Source organism: Miniopterus natalensis, chromosome 3, assembly GCF_054644295.1.
Source record: "Miniopterus natalensis isolate mMinNat1 chromosome 3, mMinNat1.hap1, whole genome shotgun sequence".
Lineage (NCBI taxonomy): Eukaryota > Metazoa > Chordata > Mammalia > Chiroptera > Miniopteridae > Miniopterus > Miniopterus natalensis.
The window spans coordinates 69,622,032-69,645,425 of NC_142083.1; the positions used below are offsets into that span (position 1 = coordinate 69,622,032).

Below are 23,394 nucleotides of genomic sequence, written 5' to 3' on the forward strand. Positions count from 1 at the left end.
CAACAGCTGATTTTAAACAAAAGCTCCTTTTAACCGTAGAACTTGAAAGAGAAAGGTTGATTTCATTGTGAGTTGTACCCTAATCCTCCCACTAAACATAAATTCTAAAAATAATCCAACCAGCTTTGTAGTGAATAATTTATAATATAGAACAATTGTTGTAACCAAATATCCCGACCTACTTTTTGCTAGAAAATCACTTTACATTCCTATTTACATAAGACTATTATCATAAACCCTTCTGAGCGAGCGACAGCCTATTTTAGGAAATTAGGAGCTGCACTTACTTTTGGCGGCTGCTTCCCTTCCTCAGCAAACCTTCCCAGGGGGGTCTTCAGTTCAGGCAGATGACAAGGGGGTGGTGTTAGCAAAGGTGCTCTATTGCGTAGATGCCCGAGAGCTCTTTAGACTGCGTGCTAACAATATTTTTATATACTGTCCTTTCCCCCTTAGCTGTTTCCTTTGCTGCCTGAGCTGCTTGGCCACGTCTGAACTGCTGCTGATGAAGCCTTTCCTGGCAGGTTGCCCGGGGAGCAGCTCTCCTGTAGATTCCGCCTCTCTCCAGGAGTTGCCTGCCTTCAGTATAATGGGCCACATTGAAAGCTGCAGGGCGTTTGGTTGACAAGGTCAGAGTGCCTTTCATTCCTGCAATAATCAACCAGTGTAGCTCTTCCTCAGACCTGGGGAGAGAGAAGATAGAGGTCAAAAGAGCAATTACATTTCACATTGACTCCAGAAAAGGCTTGGATCACGAGACTGAAAAGAAAAACGGATTCTAGCCTCATCTTTATCCGTTCCCTTTCTGGTCATCTATGTCATCAACACTGGCCTGAAACCATAACAAGTTTTAGCCTGATGACGTGAAAAGTGCCTTTTTCTGCCTGCAGATGAGATCCTTCTGCTTAGACATTTAGCTCAGTCAGCATATTGCAGAAGAATGCAAATGAGCTGCAGGATCTATAACCAGAGACAGTAAGCAAAGGCCATTAATTATGTTTTTTAAAAATGTTAACCCTAGCAGACTGTATAACAAGCAATTGTGCTAATTTCAATCTGTAATCAGCCCGTACATTAGCATAACTTTATTTATTTAGCATTAAGGCAACAATTTAGAGAATATAATTTAGTTGGAAATGTCAGTAATTTTGCAGTGGCAGATTGCTGTTCCAAGCTACCTCTATTTGACCTTACAGCTGCCAGGACTAATTACTTTAATTGCATTAATTGCACTGACCATTCTGGGGGTTAGTGTAGTTGCTGTTACTCTTCAACCATTGAACAAATCAGCCTGGCTGAATTCTCGGGAAAATGGGCCAGTGTTTTTTCCAAAATCTCCTTTTTCTTTTCTGCATCGTGAGAGCCCAGATAGTTCAGGTTATCAGTACTATCACTGAAATCAAGAATTTTGAGGAAAATCCTTGAAAGGAAAAAAAAAAATCTGTATTTTCTAACTGATCCTTATTGCTCATTGCTGACTTGGTTAAGGAACAATGGTTTACTAATGACCAAAAAATGTTTAAAAAATGGTTGTGACTGTATAACAGTAAATGAAAAGTCCTTCATGTCACATTTTGGAACTAAGGCCTATGAAAAATTTTATGTCCTTTGTTTCCACCTTATAGACTGAATACAACGTTTTCCCTGTGATTTGAAGCAACACAAATTGAAATACACAGCTATGTACTAGCTTGGGAACTATATGGTCTTACAACTAGAAAAAATAGATATTTCTCCTGGCAAGGAAAACTTCACAGGACATTTAGTAAATCATTTGCCACCAGGAACACATCTATGAGTTGAAAAAAGAAGTGTTCTTGGAATGCTCAATTCTTATGCATGAAATTATGAAATTTGAATGTTTAGATGCCATCCAATTCATCCGTCTACTTAAGTCAGGTGTCAGCTCCTCCTTGTTTCTTCCAGATGATCATCTAATATCTGGTTAAACACCACAGGTTATTTTTTTCAGGTAACTCAGATTATTTTGTTCAAAAACTCAGATTGCTAAAACACTCTATTTTACACATATATATACACACATATATATATGTGTTGACATAACTTCTATTCACTAGGTAATAATAATAGCCAACATGTATTGACTGACTGCTATGTTCCAGCCACTCTTTCAGACACTTGACATGTATGTATTTATTTAATTCTCCCACAGTCCTATGGAATATGTATTATTATTATTGTTGTTGCTGTTATACATATACAGTAGTGTAATTCATGGCAGAGCCAGGACTGACATCCAGACAATTGGGTCTATAGCAACTGAGTTTGACCTTGATGCTAGATTGTCTTAGAATTAGATAAAATTCTTCCTCCAAGGCTACACAGAATTGATAAAAGTGCTTTCCTGCTATGTAGTGACTGCTGTCTGTCTGTCTATGGTTCATCATGTGACAGAGCTTCTGTTTGGCAACATTTCTCTTTAAAGTGAGGCACCAAGACCTGAATGAGGCTTAACACTCCCAGTGTGAGCAATACTTCTTCAGGCTGCATTCTACTCGTTTGCAAACGCTCAGCCATATATCTCGTCCTTGGGGAAGGCTTCCTTGACCCCTGGTCTGCCTTAGGAAGCCTTATTATTAGCTCTGGTGCGACCACACAGCTTTCTTCATCGGCATTAACATCCTGAAAGTAAACAGCCAAGTAGCACAGGTAGCCTGCCTTTAACAGGGAGCGGAGAAGTGGTACTGCCCATTTTCAACAGGTCAGCTATTAACCAGTTAATCCCACACAAAGCACAAAGAAATTCACAAAACTCTTGATTCCCTCTGCGTTGAGCTGTGTATTTCAACCACATGGTGGCCACAGGAGGAGGTACGTCAATGGCTCTGTTACTTTTTTTTTTTAAAGTAAGCCTTTTTATTGTTGTGGAGATCTTTTCTTAAATTGAAGATCCCTACTGGTCCTACTTCAATAGTGGCCATGACCAGGTGGGTGGGGAGGGGTCATTGCCACAACATTCTATGTATACGCAGAACTAGACAGACAAGCAGAACCACTAGAGGAGAAACAGGTGGGAAGTTGGGGTATTGTTAAAACATACAGGTCCCTCCAAACTGGGGTGCCTGGGAGGCACTTGGTCTGCTGCAGCCCAAGAGGAATCACATCAAAAGCGGTTTGGGAAGGCCAGAACCCCCGGGTGGCGGGAGGAGGAAGGTACATGGGGTGGATGGGGGGTGTCTGGCAACTGGGTGAAGGGATTGCCATCCTCGTGCTGGGATATCTTGAGCCCTTCCAGTCTGGCAGGAAGGGGACAGTTTGCAAGCCCCCCGAGGCAGGTCTGGGGCTGCCAGATGCTCCAGGCAGGGGCTGGGGAGGGCTCACAAAGGCCTGCCCCCCAGGGAGACGACAGCACTGGCCCCAGCTTCTCTGCCAGGGTGCAGATTCCTTGACCTCCTTGTAGCAGTCCTGTGGATTCATGCTTGATGCCGTCAGCTTCTTCTTGACGGCATCCTTGGAGCTGGCATAGATCACTTCGCCCTTCAGGGGAGCAGACTCAGGAGGCCAGGAGATAAACGCCAGGTCCTCCTCCTTGCTCTCCTTGGTCCCAGGGCGCGTCACGCAGGGTGCAGGGCAGCAGTCTCTGTCGGCAGCACTTCACAAGGGCACCGGGGCTGCCTACAGTCTGTCCCACATCTCCTACCGGGATCTCCTTACCCTCCTCCATGACGTTCCTGTCTTCACTCACGTACCTGCACGTCATTGAACACTGGTGACTCCGCCAGTGACAGCCACACGGGAGGCCACGTTTCCAGGAACAAAAAGGAGATGGCGAGAGATAGCAAGAAGGGCCCGAGAAGATGAGAGCGCCGCGGCTGCTCTCCCGGCCCCTTCCGTTTAGTATCTCTATTTTTTTTTTAAATTCTCACCTGAGGACATTTTTTTGATTGCTTTTCAGAGAGAGAGAGAAACATCAACGTGAGAGAGACATATCGATTGGTTGCCTCCCCTATGAGCCCCAACCGGGTCCAGGGAACGAACCTGCAACCCAGGTACGTGCCCTTGGCCAGAACTGAACCCAGGATCCTTCAGTCTGAGGGTCAGCACTCTAATCACTGAGCCAAACCGGCTAGGGTTAGTATCTCTATTTTTTTCTTAAACAAATTTATCCCCAGCTCCTCATCAGGAGTAGAGCCATCCTTCTAGGCTTTCTGAAAGGCAATAAACCCTTTGGAACTAGACTTTATCCCTTTGTCCATGGTCACTCTCTATGCAACCGCTTCCCTGGGCATAAGCTGTGATTCTGCAAACCTGGATTCTCACTATGTCTTAAACGTACCCCAGCCTTCTGTCCCCGTGACCAGGCTCCTGTGGCCGCTCTCCACTCACACCCTCCCCTCCCCCCATCCTGCCTGCTCTCTGCTTCCACAAAAGATCCCAGACGTCCTTTCCTTCTCCGTGCTCACCTCAAACAGCACATCCGAACCTTCCCTAGAGCCTTGGCAGTGGGTGGCTTGGTTAATTCCACCCTCTCAGCCTTGCTCCATTTCCCCTCCCCTCCCTGTCCCCTCTGCACCGCCTCACTCCAGGCCTTCACCGTCCGCATGTGGGCCCTGCAGGGTGGCCCAGCTCTGGCGGACCCCCCCCCCCTCCACCGCTGCATTCCTCTGGGGAAACCCATTCAGGGCACTGACACTGTCTTCAGTCCTCAGGCACATCTGCCAGCCACCTCTGCGGCTTCATCGGAAGGTCAGTCTTCAGTTGGAGAAGACCGAGCAGGCTAGGAGCTGAGCAATTCTGTTTTCTCTTGGCCTTGTTACATCGTGATCTCCTAGAAATGTGCCTAGCACTTCCATGTTCTTCTTGCTCCTTACATATTGGTCAAAGCTACTTTTTGTTATCTTTTTATTTCCCCAGCAAAATTGAGCCTATTTCCTGCTTTATCTTTTGTGACACCATTCTTCTAGGTTTGTGCTATTGCATTGCCTTTGTTCTTGCCTACAAATTCTTTGATCTCTCGAACATGCTTTCTTCTTAAAATCTGAGCTCAAAGGCGAGTTCTCCGAGCAACCACACTGATTTCTTTAGTTTTTCTTCCATATTCGACTAATTTTTATTGTATAGTTAGAATTTCATTTTTCTACTCCTTCTGGACCTCTCTATACCCTTTAGAAAACCCTCTGGCCATGAGACCAAACATATTTTCTTTGAACTTTTGAAATGTACTTTTCCATAGTCTGGGATGTGTGTCAGACACGGATTAACATTCCTGTCCTTTGCACATCTGAATTCTAAGGAGCTCTCATTTTTTTCCAAGGTTCTCGGCACTTCTTTGTTCTAAACCTGCCCTTTCAAGTTTGGAGTAACCGTGTTCTCCAAGTCCAAGCTGACAGCCTACATCCCTTTACCTACTGGGTGGAAGACCTCTGTACCCGGAGGTGAGAGGGGCCCCAAACCCCACACTGCCTAATGATGACAGGAGGTCCTACCAAGCTCTGGCTTCGGTGCACAGTCACTAGCAAAGAATGCCAGAGGAGCGGGAGGGGTGGCAGCCTCAGGAGGGGTGCCTAGGCTCCTTCACTGGCGGGAAGGCCACCAGGCCAATCCCTCATCCAGAGTCACTGAATACTATCGTCCTTTCCCAGAAGCGTTCCTCTGAATGCAGAGTGGAGATGGTAAAGCAGAGGGGGTAAGGGAGCTAACACAGGAGAAATGGAAAGCGAAGAAGTGCTGAGTGGGGAGTGGGGGATGGTATCTACTGAGACCCTGCTGTGTGCCGGGCACTGTGGCAGGCATTGATACGCACCTGTGACATTCCTCCCACTACCCTTTTTTTTTTTTAAATCCTCACCAAGGATATTTTTCCATTGCTTCAGAGAGAGTGGAAGGGGGAGGGAGGGGGGGAGAGAGAGAGATCGATGTGAGAGAGACACACCTATCCGCTGCCTCCCGCACGTGCCCCGACCGGGGCCAGGGATCGAGCTTGCAATGAGGTGCGTGCCCTTGGCCGGAACTGAACCCGGGACCCTTCAGTCCGAGGGCCAACGCTCCAACCACTGGGCCAAACCGCCTAGGACGCCACTACCATGTTAACATGTGTGGAAACTGAGCATTATAATAAATTTATTCACTTCTCTAAGTCACAGAGCCAGGGAATGCAGAAGCCAGGAATTAAACCTAGATTTGAAGATGAGCAGATAACAAGACAAAGCTAGAAAATTAAAACTCATTGCAATACAGGTATCTCAGTCATAAACGTTGCAAAAGTAATGTCATTATAAAGGAGATATACGTACAAATCAAGGCTTATTATAACAAACTTGAAGAGAATAGATAATTCATTGCACATGACTAATATTTTGGTGTATAGAACTAGAATTTTATCATATCTACTTTCCTTTATATATTTTTTGCTTGTTTTTAGTTTTAAATTTTACTGGTGAAATTTCTTGGCAAAATGAAGAGAGAACAAAAATAACACCATAGCAGTGGTGATATAATTTGTGATCCTTAAAGAAACTAGTCTTCTTGGTACATTACTGTCAGCTGAACATATAAATGCTCTTTGAAAAGTCTGCTTCTGGATGTTAATGGAAGTATTGATTTCCACCTGTCTTTTTTTTTGATAACGTCTCTTCGCCAGGCTTCCTCCTCATCTCCATGCTGAGCTCTGCCTCCAGTGTCAGTGTCAGAGGCAAGTGCCAGAGCCAGGGTGACTAAGCGGGTGTCAAACCAGCTGCAGGAACAGAGAGGAGACTTAACTAATGGCACAGGTCCTCTAAGTCAATGGACCCTGTCTGTCCTAATTTCATTATCAATTCACCACAGGAACCTGACAGAGTCAGTATGTTAAGTCAAATTCAAAAGCTCAGAAACGAAAAGAAAAAAAAATCCAATTTCAGAGTCAGGTGAAAACATCATAATTCAGAGAAAATCTTTATTATTGATTTATAGCTGCAGACTCTTGTCCAAAGGTTTCCTCTTTAAAGTAAGAATATTAATGATTTTTCCATCCTGAAATTAATAATCCAAAAGCTGCCCAAATTCAAAAACGGCACTAATTGTTGTACTTCAACCAGGAGGTGCCCATGAGCAGACGCCTAGCTGGTTCCCATCGTCACGCGGCTGATGACAAGCCATGGAGTGAGAGAGAATCACATGCTTCCTTGGGAGTTATTCTCCTGTGTGCCAAGAGGCCATAAAATCTGAAATAGAATATCCTGTTTGTTGAGGCTCCTATACATGCAATCCAATTGCTCCGTGATAAACAGATTTGTTTGGGACAAAAGTTCCTGCCTAAGTAGTTTGGAGGCTTAATTGTGCTTGTGGAAGAGACACAGACCCGGCGTGGAGACAAGGCAGGCGGCCTGGGGCCTGCGCAGGGCTCTGAATCAGGGTCAGAGGAAACGCGAGCTGGCCGGGCCAGCCGCCGCGACTTCAAACAGAATTGAAACCCGGAAAAAGGAAACGGTTATTTGTGGGGAACAGGAAATAGATAGTAAGGGGAAATTGACATAGATATAATCATTTTGCTACCGAGTATTTTCATTTACCCTGTGCGAGTGTATATATTTTTGTGAGCCATGTTAATAATGTGGGGGGATGAATGAATAAATGAAGTCTCTTTAGAGCATTTTAAGTTACTTTGTTAGAAAAAATAATAAGAGATTCAGACGCCTTCCCTAAAAGGAAAAGTTAAAGAACAGCTTATATTCCTGGTTAATTATCCACCTGTTTTTAGTAAGATTGTAACAAAATATTGGAATCCTTTGTAACTACCATAGAATTTGTCTTCAGGCAAGACTACCATTTTGATCAGTACACATATTAATGAGATTTAAATTTTAAAATGCATGTTCCCACAGCCTTCTGTTCATATATCTATTATGGCACTCTCCACCCCCACCCCTCTGCCTTTTGGTGTTGTAATTAGTAATTCATATGTTTCTTTCCCACCAGACTGAGCTCCTGGTAGGATCACAATGTCCCCAGTGCCTGCAAGTGTCCCTAGAGCAGAGAAGACACACAGTAGACAAGATCTGGGGATTAATATTAAATAATTCAATGTAACTAATTTGTAGGATGGTTACAAGAATTAAATGACATAACATAAAATCCAACAAGTAGCTGAATCACAATAGGAACTCAACTTGTTGGTTCTCTGTCCCCTTCTTTGAACTAAAGAAAAAAAAAAAATCCTTAATTTTTAAAGCAGTATAGAATACTAAATATCGAATTTCACTTAGTAAAAATATATGTACTCTGTAGAACTTGGTTTGCTCTTAAGAATAATCATATTTGGTATATTTAGAAAATTTAAGGCTCAGCTAGATGGATGGGAACAGAAAAAAATTGGGGGGCTATGGGGAATTGGCTTTGTTCCAGGGAAAGTGGCTTTAGGAAAATATTGGTCTCCCTTCTTCTATCTTCTCTTATCACTTTCTGGAACTAATCTGGATCTTTGGTCCATCTTGGATGAGCCCCCAGGCCCTAAGCTCAGGCTAAGTCTGGGCCACCATAAGGGAGCTGTAGGAAATTTGGTGCCAGTGGTGTAGAATCAATGCTTCCTCAGCCTGAGTCCCATATACACTGCACAGATTTCATGGGTGCTACATCTTCTGAGCTCTTCCACCCCAGAACTACCTGGCATTCATGTCTTGCAAACAAACTGCTCTTTCCTCTAAAGTCAGGCTGCTGAGGAATTTCTACGTAGGCGTTGTAAGGAGAGAGAGCCCTGGTGGAAAAAAAGAGCAGTATAGACATACAGAGGACGGGGCATCTCTCACCTAAAAGGGTTCTAGTCAGTTCTTTAGGACAAGCTATGACTTTGGCCTTATAGGAGGAACGATTCCCCACATATGGTATATCTAGAGAATTATATGCAGGGTCAAAAATATCCTTAATGAAGCACAAGTGAAGGAGAGAGCAGTTGCTGTGTCTACAAGCAGTCTGGCCTATTCTTATGAAAATTGGGCTACACTGCACTTTCTTTATGATTGATTTCCCATAACTAGCTGTGGAAGAGTGAACAAAGGTGTCCTTTTCTGAAAACAGTGCCTACCATTTTCATGATTTCTAAATACATCTCTCCACCCACCTCTGATCTCTTTAAATTGCCAGTGAGAAGGGCTTTAACATATCCAGTTAATGATTCCTACTTTCAGGGTTGTAACTCAAAGAGGGGCAGTGTCTCTGATGGCTTAGAAGAGACTTTGGAAAGACCACCTACACTGAGATCCTAAATTAAACAGCATCACCTTACTCTGGCCTCTGTCTGTCACTGAGGCACGTATCCGTGGACTGATGAGAGCAGCATGGAGTTGATCCTGATTACAAGCCACTCCTCCGCTCACTTGTTCGTTCAAAAGGATGCTGAACAACTTTCTGTGGAATTCACCTTCTCTGTGTCTGTCAACAAAACTCATTTCTTCATTTCAAGAAATAGGGGGTATTTGAGACTCTGTGGTCTATGCAAAAACCAGAAAAGAAATGAGTCCAAGGATCTGAGTCAGGCATTAGCACTGACCCCCTTGCTGGCCTCAGGGTTTTCATTAATGAGGCAATATGCTCTGCAGTGACTCTGAGAACACAGTTCTAAACACTTCTGGCCTCTAGAGTATTAATCCAAAGCTTGCTCTTTGACCATACAGAGGAATAGTTCTTAGCACTGGCTGTACTTCCTAAAGAAGGGAAGGGAAAAGAAGAGATAATAATATACACATTAAAAAAAATTTAAGCCGTACAAAAAATGCACAGTGAAATAATGCACTCTCCCACCCCAGCCTTCAGTTTTTCCAGTCTCCAACTCCCTCTCATCCAGGATTAAAAAACATAGAGATGTCCAATTCTCAGCTCTTACCTACTAAATCAGCGTTTCTGGCAGGTGTATTTCAAATAAGCTCCCAGGTAATCCAATTGCTCGGTCAGGTTAAAAACCACTAATCTTGGTGAGGTGAGAAAACTCCCAGGACCTCCCACTGTGGTGGGTGCACTATATGACACCCGGGCTTGGGTACTGAGTGAAAATCAGGTACTGACTGATTTCAGAATTGGAAGTCCCTTATTGCATGCACTTGTTACGGAGAGAAGGTTTTGTACCACCTGTTTGAGACGCAGTATAGTCAACACAAAACACAACAACAAAGCAAACTCACTGCCTGGGACTTAAGAAAAACGTCTCCATCTGATTTAGCCAGTGATTCGCGTGTGACATCGCCTCCACATATGAAAAAGTTGGCCCTCAGAAATTTATAAGTTTTACCTCGTTAATCTTCCGTAGTTAAAAGGTTGGTGGCCTCAGCTGGACCCATTCATGCTATTTTCTTCCTGACACGTTCCAGTTTTGTTCAGGTATCTAAGCCCCCTGGCAAGGTCCAAATTCCTCAAGGGACGCTGATCTCCACGCAACCCAGGGGAGGGCCTGGCTGGTGGGAGATAAGTTCTTCTCTCTCCAGGAGTGGGTATGTGACCCAAGTCCAGGTAATAGAAAGTGCAGACAGGTTGCAGCAGGCTTCTGAACCAGGAGAAACTGTTCCTCTCTCCCAGAGCATGTGAGCGAGAGCGCGCCCATAGCTGCCGGCTGCCGGGCCACCCGGTGACTAACCTGGAGGAGCCCGGGTGCTGAGCTGACGCCAGACAGCAGGGCCCAGAGGCTGAAAGAGCCTAGGCCCCTGTTGATACACCGAACCACAGGATCCAACAGCGCTGAAGCCCCTGCTCTAGGCAGACTTCCTGATATAGGAACCAACACATCTGTTGTTTAAGTAACTTCGAGCCGAGTTTTCTGTTACCAGAAGCTAAAATCGTCAAAGGGATACATTCTCTTTAGGTCTAAATCTCTCACTTGGTTCATTCCCCGCTTTCAGGCATCTCCCATGAACTTCTTGGCCCTTTACCTTGTCTTTCATATCCTTTTCAGTGTTATGGCCACCAGATAACTTAGTGACTATGAATTTGCTGAATTTATCATGTATTCTCTATCTACTCCTGGCCCATCACAAACCAGCATTTAGAATCATCAAAGTGTATATATTATATATGTAGCTTAGTTCTTGTTTAAAGTAGGGGGATACTTTGACCCAGCAACAAAGTAGAGAGGAAGCTTACATTCAGATGGTAACCAGTTTTAGAAACCCAGAGGTATCTGTACGAGACACTACCCATGTTCCTTCTAGTTTTCACTAAGAAAAAAGGACCATTTGAATCTCAGTGCTAAATGAACAAGAAATAGATTGTTTCATATGGAACGTAAAAGTTCTTTTGTCTTTATCTTGGAAGAGCGATTTTATAGGAACTTAGGAAAAAGGGAGGAAGGAAGGAAGGAATCAAAATTTTTCTAATGGTATGTCCCAGGGTGCTTTCCTATATAATTTCAGTTAAATCACACAACAGTTGAGTGGTGGGCACACAGAGCAATATACAGATCTTGTGACATAGAAACCCATGTCACCCCAATAAATTTAATTAAAAAAAAAATAAAGCCCTTGGACTGGTGAAAAAAAAAATCACACAAGCCTGCAAGGTAGGCTATTTTTATCTCTACTTTGCATTTGGGGCAACTGAAGCTTAAAGAAGTAATTTTCTCAAGGCCACTCAAGTGCATGTCAGAACCAGACTCGTAGCAAGGACTGGATGACTCCAAAGCCATATGTTTTCTACACCGTAGGGCTTTTTAACCCTTTTGAACCTACCCCCCGGAAAGGTTTTTGGACTTTCGTAATCTCCTCGGACTGCCTCTTTGCTGAGCAAGTGGTCAGCAGCACCGGACAGCCTCTGGCGTCAGGATGTTTGGGCTTCCATCTCTGGGTATTTCCCGCTTCTCCTCAGGACAAGGGAAGCCGGAGATATGCCAGCAAACTCAAGGTCACTGAATAAATGGCTGGGAACAAGGCTGTGCTCCTGCAACATATTCCCCTGGCTTGACTCCCCTCCCATACTTTGCTGGTCTTACGGTCACCACGTGTGAAACGATAGCCCTGGCTACGGCCACCATCCTGCTCTTGTGGATCATTGTGATTTATTGAATTGTTCACAGATACCCACCACCCTGCTTCTACACTGCATATTTTCTCTCGAGCAAGCTGTCCCGGCTCCTAGTGAACCTGCCGCAGCGCCCAGGAACAACATTTATAGTGCTCCTGACAAGCCGAGCCGAGAAGATGATGGATCACCCTGACCGAGCAGACTGGGGCTGCTCCCCTTTCAGAGTTATCCACAGTCATGACATCAGCACAGTGCTGACTATGGAGAGAGAGGGGATGGGGAGAAATGTTGGCAAGAAGGAGAGAAAGGGGGGGGGGGGGGAGGGAGACCTGGAGTGGCCGAACTAAGAGAACCGATGATGTGATTTTTAACCAATCCTATTGACAGAGAGATTGGTATGGCTTAGTGGTGTCCTGTATTTAGAGGACGGCAGCTTAACAAGATCCCGACATCAACCCAAAGGCACTACCGGGATTGTCTTTTGGGGGTGTTGCCATGTGTAGGTGGTCAGTCCTGTGACTGAAATAGCCACATCAGGATTACCTGGTTTCTCCCTCCACTCCACCACCTCCAGTAATCTGAGGGAAAGGGGCAAGGACACCATAGATTCCCACCTTCCATGAGTTTCTTACATGCCAGGAATTTTTGTGTTTATAACTTCATTTGTTCATCACACAAACTCTTCAGTGAAGGTAGGTGAAAATTATTATCCCTCCAGTTGTGTGTGTGTGTGTGTGTGTGTATGTGTGTGTTTTATAGTTAAAGTAACTGAGGGTCAGCGAATTTGAGCAATGTTCCCAAACATCATTAATGAGTGATAAATAGTGACCTGCACTTGGTTTTGTACCTGAAGTCCGACATCAAGGTGTCAGCAGGCTCATGCTCCTCTCAGAGGCTCTAGGGGAGGATTCTTTTGTGCCTATTCCAGCTCATGCTGGTTTCTGGGGTTCCTGGACTTGTGGCAGCGTAACTCCAATCTCTACCTCTGTCTTCACGCCGTCTTTTTCCGTGTCCTTCTCTGTCCCTATAAGGACGCTCATTGGTTTACAGTCCACCCTAATCCAGTAGGATCTCATTTTGATCCTTACCTGAACTGTTTCTGCAAAGACCCTATTCCAGATAAGATCACTTTCTAAGGTTCTGGGTGGACATACATTTTTGAGTCACAAGCCACTATAGCAGCTCAAGAAAGAGTACACTTAAGATCACACAGCCATGTGGGCTAAAAATCTAATTACAAGCTATATTTATTTGATACTAAATCTTGTTTAGAAGAACTTCAGAGACAACCCTTGGAGGTTTGAGTTGAGTGGTAGGCTTTGCATGGGTCTCTAGGATTCATAATAGCAGGTAGAAAGTAAAGTTAGTAAAACAATTTATTATAGTTAATGTGGCTTTGTTTGAGGTCCCCCACTTCATAGGTGTGGTATTGTACAAATGATAAAAGCCACATGAACATTTTTGATGGAACAACTAGAGCAGAAGCACCTTGTCTTAAGGGGCTCTTTTATTTATTTTATTTCTTTGTATTAAATTTATTGGGGTGACAATGGTTAATACGAACATATAGGTTTCATATATTTCAATGTTACAAGATCTGTATATTGCTCTGTGTGCCCACCACCCGAAATCATATCTTCTAAGGGGCTCTTTTAGGAAAGCGATTCATGTATTGAGAGCTTGTCACATAGGATAGCATTAATGGACTGAAGGTGTGAGAAGATGGGATGACAAATATGATGATGACAAGATACTGTGATGACAGAGAGCTTGATGTTGGAACAATAAAGAGAAAAGCTCCCAGGAGTTTACGGGCTTAGAAAATAAATAAATACAGGAGTAGGAGATTTTAAGTGAATTAATGAAAACTACATTCTTGGATATTCTTAAGCATTTGAGAAGGCTATCTATAAAGATTTGGAATTACTTTTTTGGCTTCTTTAATTGAGATACCTCTGTCAAACTGGTCTAAGTGTTGGTCAATGATTTATGCAAATTAAACACAGATTATATAGAAATTGTTGGCCATTCTTCTGGAAGTTTTCTCTCTCTTTTCTAAGCATTACCCAAATCTTGGGAAGAAAAAGCGTGGTTCAAATTAGGTGGGAACGGGATCAAGGAAATGTCAGAAATGGGGGAGGGACAGGGCACCCAACCAATTTCACTAATGAATGAAAAGTGAGGACAAGAAATCTGATAACACGGAGATCAGATTTACAATGCTGAATTCAGTCTCACATTCAAAAGCAGGCTTTAGGCTCCTTTGTGAACTGTTTTTGTTTGACTTCCGTATAAACCTCCCATTGATGAGCCGCAGTGTTGTCACCACAGAAGGTGAAGCCATCCATCAGTAGGCAAGTCACAGAAATCTAACAGAGCAAACACGTGGCGAAGCTGCTACACTCAGGAAAAGGAAGGACTTCCTCTCGAAATGCTCGGGACCAATCAAACGAGGTCAACTAACTTCCTTAGGTCAACTGAGGAAATCCCAGGTTGTATTTATGAAGTCATAAAAGCACTTTCTCAAAAAGCCCTCCGCATACATCAAAAAGGGTTGTCTTTCATTAATAGGTCTATTCCAAAGAGGAGTCTGAAGACTTTGTGTCTGCGAGTACCTGTGGGGCTGAGAGAAAGGTGTGTTTTCCTCAAGGCTGTCATTTAAACAATGGAGGGAATAGAATACCAATTTAAAAACAAGAACATTAATTAAGAGTCTGATTTCATCTAAGTTGCATCACGTATGAGAACCTATCCTGCCCCTTTCCCACTGGCTCTCCAGCCCTGATCTTGCCCAAGCAATTCGCTGGAGGCTTATGAGTGTCTTGAAATGGTCTTGGTCTGTCTGAGAACGGTGCTGAATTGTTTCCCTTGCAACAGCTTTAACAAGTGAAATGTGGAGGTTTCATTTTTTTCTCTCTCATTTTCAGACATAATCTTGGCAGAAGTTTAAAAGAAAGATAAACAAAATGTCAGGAACACTTATAAAAGAACACTAAAACAGAGAGGCCGGGGCGGCGGCGAACACAGCGAATGGATATTGTCATGGGGATGCGGCCCTGTGGGAGCGGCCGCCGCAGTGACACCGAGTTTTCCGAGTGAAGATTGACGCTGAGCTCGCTGCCAACAGCCCTGATAAGGCAGAAGCGCCAAGGAAGCTCCGCTCCTTATCTTCTCTGCAACTTCGGTTAAGTCATAACGTCCTTTTCGGGACCACAGAGCCATCCCTTTGCAGAGGCTAAGGGTGTAGATGGGAAAATAAACGCTGAGCTTCCTCAGTTACCTTGGACCCTGGGAGGCTTCATCGAAACCCAACAGAATCGTGTGGATGCTCCAGATCTGCCTGTTCAAAGCACCCGCAGATGTTTTCTCTTGGCACAGATAATAAGGACCTAGGATTAAATGTTACCCTTTAATAATTAATACCATTCAAGCTCTCGCTCCCTCTGCTGAAAGCTGGCCCTGTAGCATCACTGCTGATGTGCTGACATCCTGGAGCACCCAGCATGCTGATTTCCAGGCTACTGCAGCATCGCATTCAGGATAAAAGTACTTTAATTTCCAGAGATGCAGTAATTGCAATTATCATGAGCGGGGCCATATGTCAGAATCTTTCACGTACCTGCAGTTAACTACATTTATATATAAAAATTGGCAAATGAGTTCTTTCAAGAAAATTATAAACGTGGCTTCCCTCACATCCTCCTGCATATCTTCATTGTAAGTCCCTGTGTGATCGTGTGTATGAGAGCACACTGTCGCAGGGTTACACAGACAGGCCTGTTTCTGACCCTGGAAATTACCTTCCTCTTCCTGTAAGTCTCACTTAAATGACATGGTAAATTTGGGGAATCTGAGTGAGAGGTATCGAAGCCTTTGTAACAGCCTCTCAGCTTTCTGTGATTCTGAAATTACATCACCATGAAATAGTTTTTGAAAATCTGAACCATATCTGAGCTAGCTTGATACTCCTTTTTTTTTAAAGTTGAATTTATTGGGGTGACATTGATTAATAAAATTACATAGGTTTCAGGTGTACAATTCTATCACACATCATCTGTACGTTGTATTGTGTGGGCACCACCCCAAGTCAAGTCTCCTCCCATCCCCTTTACCCGCCCTTTACCCTCTCCTGCCTCCCCCGTCCCCCTTCCCCTCTGGCAATCACCGTACTGTTTTCTGTGTCTATGAGTTTTGTTTTGTTTTTTTGCTTAATCCCTTTACCTTTTTCACCCAGTCTCCCAACCCTCATCCCCTCTGGCGCTCTCAATCTGTTCTCTGTATCTATGAACCTGTTTCTACTTTGTTTCTTAGTTTATTTTGTTCATTAGAGTCCACATATGAGTGGAATCATGTGGTACTTGTCTTTCTCTGATATGCACTTCTGTGCAGGTACTGACCACACAGAGCAGAATTCAGCTCAACAGGCTTTGGCACCTGCCAAGATCTCCCTTTGGATTTGCCACTTGTGAAGCTAATTGGATCCTGCTCTGATGTTGTCTGAAGGTGGCCACAGGGTGTATTGGTTCTGGGGCATCTTGGGAGGGACTCTGATGCAGGCCAATGTCAGACGCTGCCTGTGACGGGCCCTGGACAACCAGTTTGGAGCTACAAAGTGATCCACAGTTTGTGGCTGTCTCTGCTGGGCCTGGGTGTGCGTGGGAAGGACCAAGGTGCGCACCAAGGCCAGCTTTTACTAGTACTGGGCCTGGGGGCAGGTCAGCAAAAGTCCCAAGGCACTCCCAGATCCACCTCTGTCCATCTCCGCCTGCTGGCTGCCCATTAGACTCAGTCACTGAAAGAGCCTCCGGTGGTACTTGAGTTGCATGAGGTAGGTTCTTAGTGAGTCGCCAGGCAGGCGCAAGTGGTGCTCACCAGATTGATACAGGTTCAAACTCGGTGCCAGTGCTGGGCCTAAGGCCACTCAGCAAATGTCCCTGGGCATACCAACTGTAGCTGCTACCCTCTAGGTGCCTGCAGACCTTTGTGGTGGGGTGGGGTCTCAGGGAATCAAGGAGAGGCCAGCAGAGTTTATCAGGTCCAAACAGACCAAGAGGTGGCAGTGTGAAGGGAGGGCTCTGGGAAAAATGTTCCCCATCCCAGAGCCACACAACTCAGTCTGTCCCAGATTCTGCCAGGAGCCTGATCTCAGCAGGACAGGGCCACTGGGAGTTGGAAGATGGATCTAATGGATCTCCCGTAAGGGGGAGGTACTGGTCCAGCTTGGGGGAAAGTAGGGGGAGGGGCCCCACTCCAGAGCCACACAACTCAGTCTGTCCTGAATGTGGCCCAGACCTTGGCAGGGCAGAGCCGCCAGGAGTTGGAGGATGGAGCCTCTGGGAGACCATAGGGTGGTGTTAGTGGATCTCCTGTGAGGGAGAGGTGCCCAATCAGGATCACGGAAAAATGGGGGAATGGCCCCCATCCCAAAGCACACAACTCAGTCACTAACATACCCTGAGTCTTCCCAGACCTCTACACCCTGGCCCAGGAAGCCAACTTTTCAGCATGGTGTGAACTCTGCAGGGTGGGGTGAGAGGGAGTGCGGAGGGTGGGAATATTGCATTATCCCAGGCTGATGCCCTGTGGAGGGGCTGCTCCATCCAAGAAAGATGATGTCTGCGGTTTGGGAGAGTGACTCAGCGCAGGGATCCTGGTGACTGTCCCTTCAGCTCTGTCCCAAGCCACAAACCCCAGTACGTTCTCTGCCCTCCCTCTGCCGGAGCCCGGTGAGTTGATACACTCTTTTTAAATAAGCTGAATCTTCTGTTTCACCTCTGAAAGCATTAACTGAAGTGAATCCATTATTCTGAATCCATTATACAGAAAACATTTAGATTAAAGGTTCTACCCTTGTACCTACAGAAACATAGAGTAACAGACATGTTTGTTCTATAACTAACAAGGTCACAGGCTGTTCAGCTGCTGGAGCAAACTCGATTAGGACCGTGATAATCTTTTGAAAGACTGTAATTTATCTCCATCTGAAGGGCATTATCTTAGTTCTTCAGCTATCACAGGGAGCAAGGTTAACAAATATTCAGTGATGAATTTTTGAAAGCTATAGTCAGACCTGTTCTCTTAAACCTTCTAAAGGGATGTCAAAAGGCAGTGAAGTAAAAATTGTCAAATCTGTACACAGACTTACTTAATGGTTGTTATCTGAGAAAGTGGTTTATGATTCATACAGTCACTACCTTTACTTAAGCAATTTCTTGTTTGCTTTAGATTGAAGACAATCTGTTCCCATTGCTCACGTGGGACAGATTACCACAAAAGGCTCTTGTTTACTTGAAGTAAGAAGCTATGAAACACAAAATCCACCTAGAGGAAACCTGTACTTTCAAAATAGTCTCATCCTGTTGCTGAGGGTATTACTGATTGTCTTCTTACTAGATGTTTTTCATTTAAATGTGGAATTTGGGCCTATAAATAGCCTTGAGTATTTCGAGAGGGTTTTGATACTAATTTTGAAGGAGGAAAGGAAGAAGGAACTGAAATGATTGAGCATCTTCTGTGTGGTAGGGACTCTGCTTGGTAAACAGACCACTCGCATTGAATTCTCCCAACAACCCCATGAGAGAGGTATTATTTTCATTTTACAGATGAGCACATCTACGCCTGAAAAGACAAAGGATGCAGCACCTAGTAGTCACTGGGAACTGAAATGGGGGAAGAGCCACCAAAAGGTAGTATCTTTCCACTACTATCCATGCCTGCAACTCTTTGTCAGGTGTTTTTGCATAATTTTTGCCTGGTTATTTGCTCAAGTGATTGATTTCTTTCCCCCTATGCTGGGACCAAGTTTTTAAAATTTTTTTGAGATGGAACATTGCTATCATGTAGACATGGAACATGTCTGAAAAACCTCAATAATATGGAATAATATGGCTTCACTAATTTTCAAGGAGGGGGAAATGGGAATGGAACCAGCAGAGATGAGGAGACAGTGACAGGCCATTCCCAGTGGCTCAGACATTTACAATGCACAGACCCACTAGCTTTCAAATGTTACTTCTTGCTACTGTTATAGTTGGGGATGATGATGAGAGAAGTGGGGTACAATGAGGATAGTGCAAGAGAAATTCAATTAAACTTTCTGCAAAAAATAATGTTGTATGCATATACTTTATTTTTTATAGTTTTTAAAGCTGTCCACTAAGCCTACCACATAATTGGGCCAACTCCTCTCATAGGAGAGAGACCAGGAGTATATCACTTTTTTGATGGCCCTGGTATAATTTTAAAAATGAAGAATGACCAAAACAGGCTTAAAAACATTAAAGTATATTTAGAGACTTACACTGAACAAGTTTAATGTTTCTACCTGCAAAATATTAAATGCTGATCATACTTATGCTACTCACAAGGTAGTTCCAGGATCAAAAATATTTTCAGTCCTGGCTGATGTTGCGCAGTGGTTAGAGCGTCTGCCCGAGGACCGAAGGGTCTCAGGTTCAATTCCCGGTCAAGGGCACGTACCTGGGTTGAGGGTTTACTCCCTGTCCCCGGTTGGGGAACGTGTGGAGGCAACCAGTCGATGTGTCTCTCTCACATCGATGTTTCTCTCTCTCTCTCTCTCTGAAAGCAATGAAAAAATATCCTCAGGTGAGGATTAACAACAACAAAAAATTCATCTTCGGGGATTGCCTTGGGAACTTGAAGTTAGCCATTGTGGGAAATCAGCAAACACTACAACTCAGGGCTGCCTACTCCCTCCCTCCCCCAAACACCCGTCGCCTCCTGCCCACAGGGGTTGTTAAGCATCTACCAGCACATTTAACAGCTTCCTACTAGAATTACCAAAAAAAAAGATGGAAGCTCCATGACTTTAACCTTCCCTAACCATACCACAGGCATCATGGTTATACAACCATACTTACAGAAATTACCTACCCATCCCTTCGTTCGTTCAATCAATAGTTACTTAGCGCTGTAATGTACTCAGCACTGTGCTAAGTGTTGTTGTAATGTGTGTAAATAGACAGCACACAACTCAACAAAGAAATGATCAGTAATGGAAAGAACACGAGCTCTGGATTCAAAAGGATCTGGAGTCTGAACCCAACTATGTAGGGAAACTAACCTCCCGGTTTTCCCAGGACTGTACTGGTTTTAGGAGCTTGATTTGGGGTGGTAAACACACAAACAATATACAGATGATGTGCTGTAGAATTGTATACCTGGCCTGGCCGGGCGTGGCTCAGCAGTTGAGCGTCGACCTAGGATCCAGGCGATCGGGGTTCGATTCCCGGTCAGGGCATGTGCCCGGGTTGCGGGCTCCATCCCCAGTCTGGGGCGTGCAGGATGCAGCCGATCAGTGACTCTCTCATCATTGATGTTTCTCTCTCTCTCTCTCCCTCTCCTTTCCTCTCTCTGAAATCAATAAAGATATATTTTTTAAAAAAAGAATTGTATGCCCAAGACCTATATAATTTTATTAACCAATGTCACCCAATAACTTTTTTAAAGAAAAGAATGTTCCACATCCTGGGAAGCCCTTCTCACCAAAAGGAATCAAAACATTTGGTCATGTTATAACTATGACACTTAACGGTTTTGAAACCTTGGGCTAGTAGTTACTTTGTGTCTCTGAACCTCAGTGATCCCAATGTGAAATGGGGAAAAGAAAGCCAAGTTTTCAGGGCTGATGTGAAGACTGGTGTTATATGGACACCCTGTATAGGCAAGTGCCCATGTTATGTAGGAACTTAGGACAATGCCTCATATATGTAATATGCTCAATGAATGAGAGCTTTCATTGTTGTTCATAATAAAATCCATGATAAAATGCAGAATAGAAGACGCAGACAACTCTTTTGTAGGAGTTGATATGTAAATGTAAATTCTAATGGAAGGTTTTAGAATGGTTTGATGGAAGAGGCAGCCTTTGATTTTGATTTTGTTTTAAATCCTCACCGGAAGATATGTTTTTATTGATTTTCAGAGAGAGAGGAAGGGGGAGAGAGAAACATCAATGTGAGAGAGAAATATCAATCAGTTGCCTCCTGTATGTGCCCGACTAGGGATGGAGCCCACAACCCAGGTATGTTCCCTGACCAGGAATGGAACCTGAAGCCAGACAACGCTCCAACCAACTGAGCCACCTGGCCAGGGTGGCAGCCTTTGATTTTTAACTCATTAAAATACAAGTTGCCCTTACCCCATTATCAAACTCAATCTTGCCTTCTCATGCACATATCTTATCTTCCAGGACTCAACATCCTGATTTTCAGATCCTTGCCAACCCTTCTGTGAAAGCCCGGTTACCACTTTCTACCTCGGCTCTGACCAGCTCAGGGCCTTCTCTTCTTTAGTGCCTGCAGTTAGGCAGATGAAGCTGGTATTTAAATCCTGGTCTCTGAAAACCTTCAGTAAAATGATGTGCTCAGGTGGGATAGAATTCGGTGGGGGGAAAAAGCAACCAAGATATAATAAGCACATGGCAGTTTTCCAGTGAGGCTTAAAGGTACGAAAAGTTCCCAAACATTCGTAGGTACTCAAGACATGCTAGTTCCTATTTCCACTTCTGCTCAAGTGCTTTCCAAAGTGCAAGTACCTGATAAAACACTATGAGTCAAGTATGTTATTGATATTATGAAAATGTGAAAGCCTTTCATTTAACCATATTATTAGACTAGAAGATAAAGTTTCATAATGATTTAAGATCTTGAAAAGGAAAGCAACACAATGTTTTGTTCTAGGGGAATGGAAAAGTCCACATAGAGGGCAATTAAAATGCCCACAGTTGTCATTGAACACCACACGTGGGACATAAGGAAAGCAGCGCTGTTGTTTGAAAGCCTTTTGCATATGTTGGTACAGCTGTAATTTTGAATAGATATTAAAGTCAGACACATATGCAAACATCGATCTCACTGCTGAGGTAGTGGCTTCAAAAAGACTCACATTGTTCACCTTCCCCTTCCTTCAGGGGAAATCACTCTCATTATTCTGGTTTTGTGCTTTGATACTATAAAATTGTGACAATAGATGCTGAAAGATCACACTTCCTTTTGGGGAAAATGTGAGAAAACAGAATGGATCCTTGGAGAAAACCTTTGGTGGAAAGTTACAGACCTAGTGTCTTAGCTAGCCTCCAAGAGAGCCCCCAGTGACCTGCACCTGCTGGTATTCACATCCCTGAGCCGTCTCCTCTCACATTGAATTAGAGCTGTGCTGTATTGCCAAAAAGCATGGAACATGTGATGATATGTGACTTTTGAACCTCAGTCATGAAAGTTGGGGTTGCCAGGTAAAACACAGCATGTCCAGTTAATATTGAATTTCAGGTAATCGACAAAAAATTTTTTAAATGTTTTCATTGATTTCATAGAGGAAGAGAAAGGGAGAGAGAGAAACATAGATGAGAGAAAAACATTGATTGGCTGCCCCCTGCATGCCCCCTACTGAGGATCGAGCCCCAACCCAGCATGTGCCCTGACCAGGAATCGAACCAGCGACCTCTCAGTGCATGAGACAATCCTCAACCAACTGAACCACACTGGCCAGGGCCAGGAAATTTTTTAGTATAAGTATGTCCCAAATGTTGCCATACTAACACTAAGAAATCATGTATTGCTTATCTGACATTCAAATTTAACTAGGCTTCCTGAATTTTTATTTGCTGAATCTGGCAACCCTGTGAAAGGCATTTCAGCTTTCACCTTCTTGCCTTGGACTGTTTATCAGGGTGGGAGGACCCTCAACCAGCCTGGATAGGCCCATGTGAGGAGGGAACTGAAGCCTTCAACCATTAGCCAGCACCAACTTGCTGCTCATGTGAGAGAGCCACCGAGGAACCATTTTATGGTTCAAATATCTCCTTCTGTAATTTTTCTCATACATCTCATTTGTTCTTAGAGGCTACTCTAGGCTGTGATTTCATTAGAATAGAGTCATATGTGTTTTTGATCCCTAGGGTATCCAAGTACCCAATGTAGCACAGTGCCCACACACTTGACTGGTTTCGGTTTTGTTAGATGGTATAGCCTCACTTTTGACAGCTGTAAAATGGGATAAAAATGACCCACTACATAGGAGTGACGTGAAGATGAACTGAGTTAATAGGTTTAGACATGCGCCTAGTACACAGGAAGTGCTCAGTATACATGGGAGGAGTGCTTCTTTATCTCAACGATTAGCTTGCATTAGAATCACCTGGAAGGCTTGTTAAGATTCTGCTTGCTAGGGCCCCACACCCCTGAATTTCTGCCTCAGTGGGTCTGGGTGGGTCAGATGATGCTATTGCTGCTAGTTTGGGGATACACCCACTGCTTTGGCTTAATGTTTTCAGTGACTGTGGCCATGCTGGGAAGGTGCTTTCTCACTTCTGTGTATAAATTCGTATTGGCCGGGCACAGACCTCGGCCCAAGCAGAGCTGTCAAGAGTGTAACATTTAATTTCTTGTAACCCAAGCAGGTACAGAAGTCTCTGATTTATTTCTGGCTATAATCAAT

General features: G+C 44.1%; 1 long non-coding RNA gene across 1 annotated transcript in view; it reads right to left on the reverse strand.

Moving 5' to 3' along the window:
- Window positions 1–406: 406 nt before the first annotated feature.
- The window catches only part of LOC148093514 (uncharacterized), a 105,041-nt gene continuing 82,053 nt past the window's right edge, over window positions 407–23,394 (reverse strand). Inside the window, exon 4 of the long non-coding RNA XR_015714222.1 lies at window positions 407–680. This is a non-coding gene — a long non-coding RNA (uncharacterized LOC148093514). The remainder of the gene's footprint in view (window positions 681–23,394) is intronic.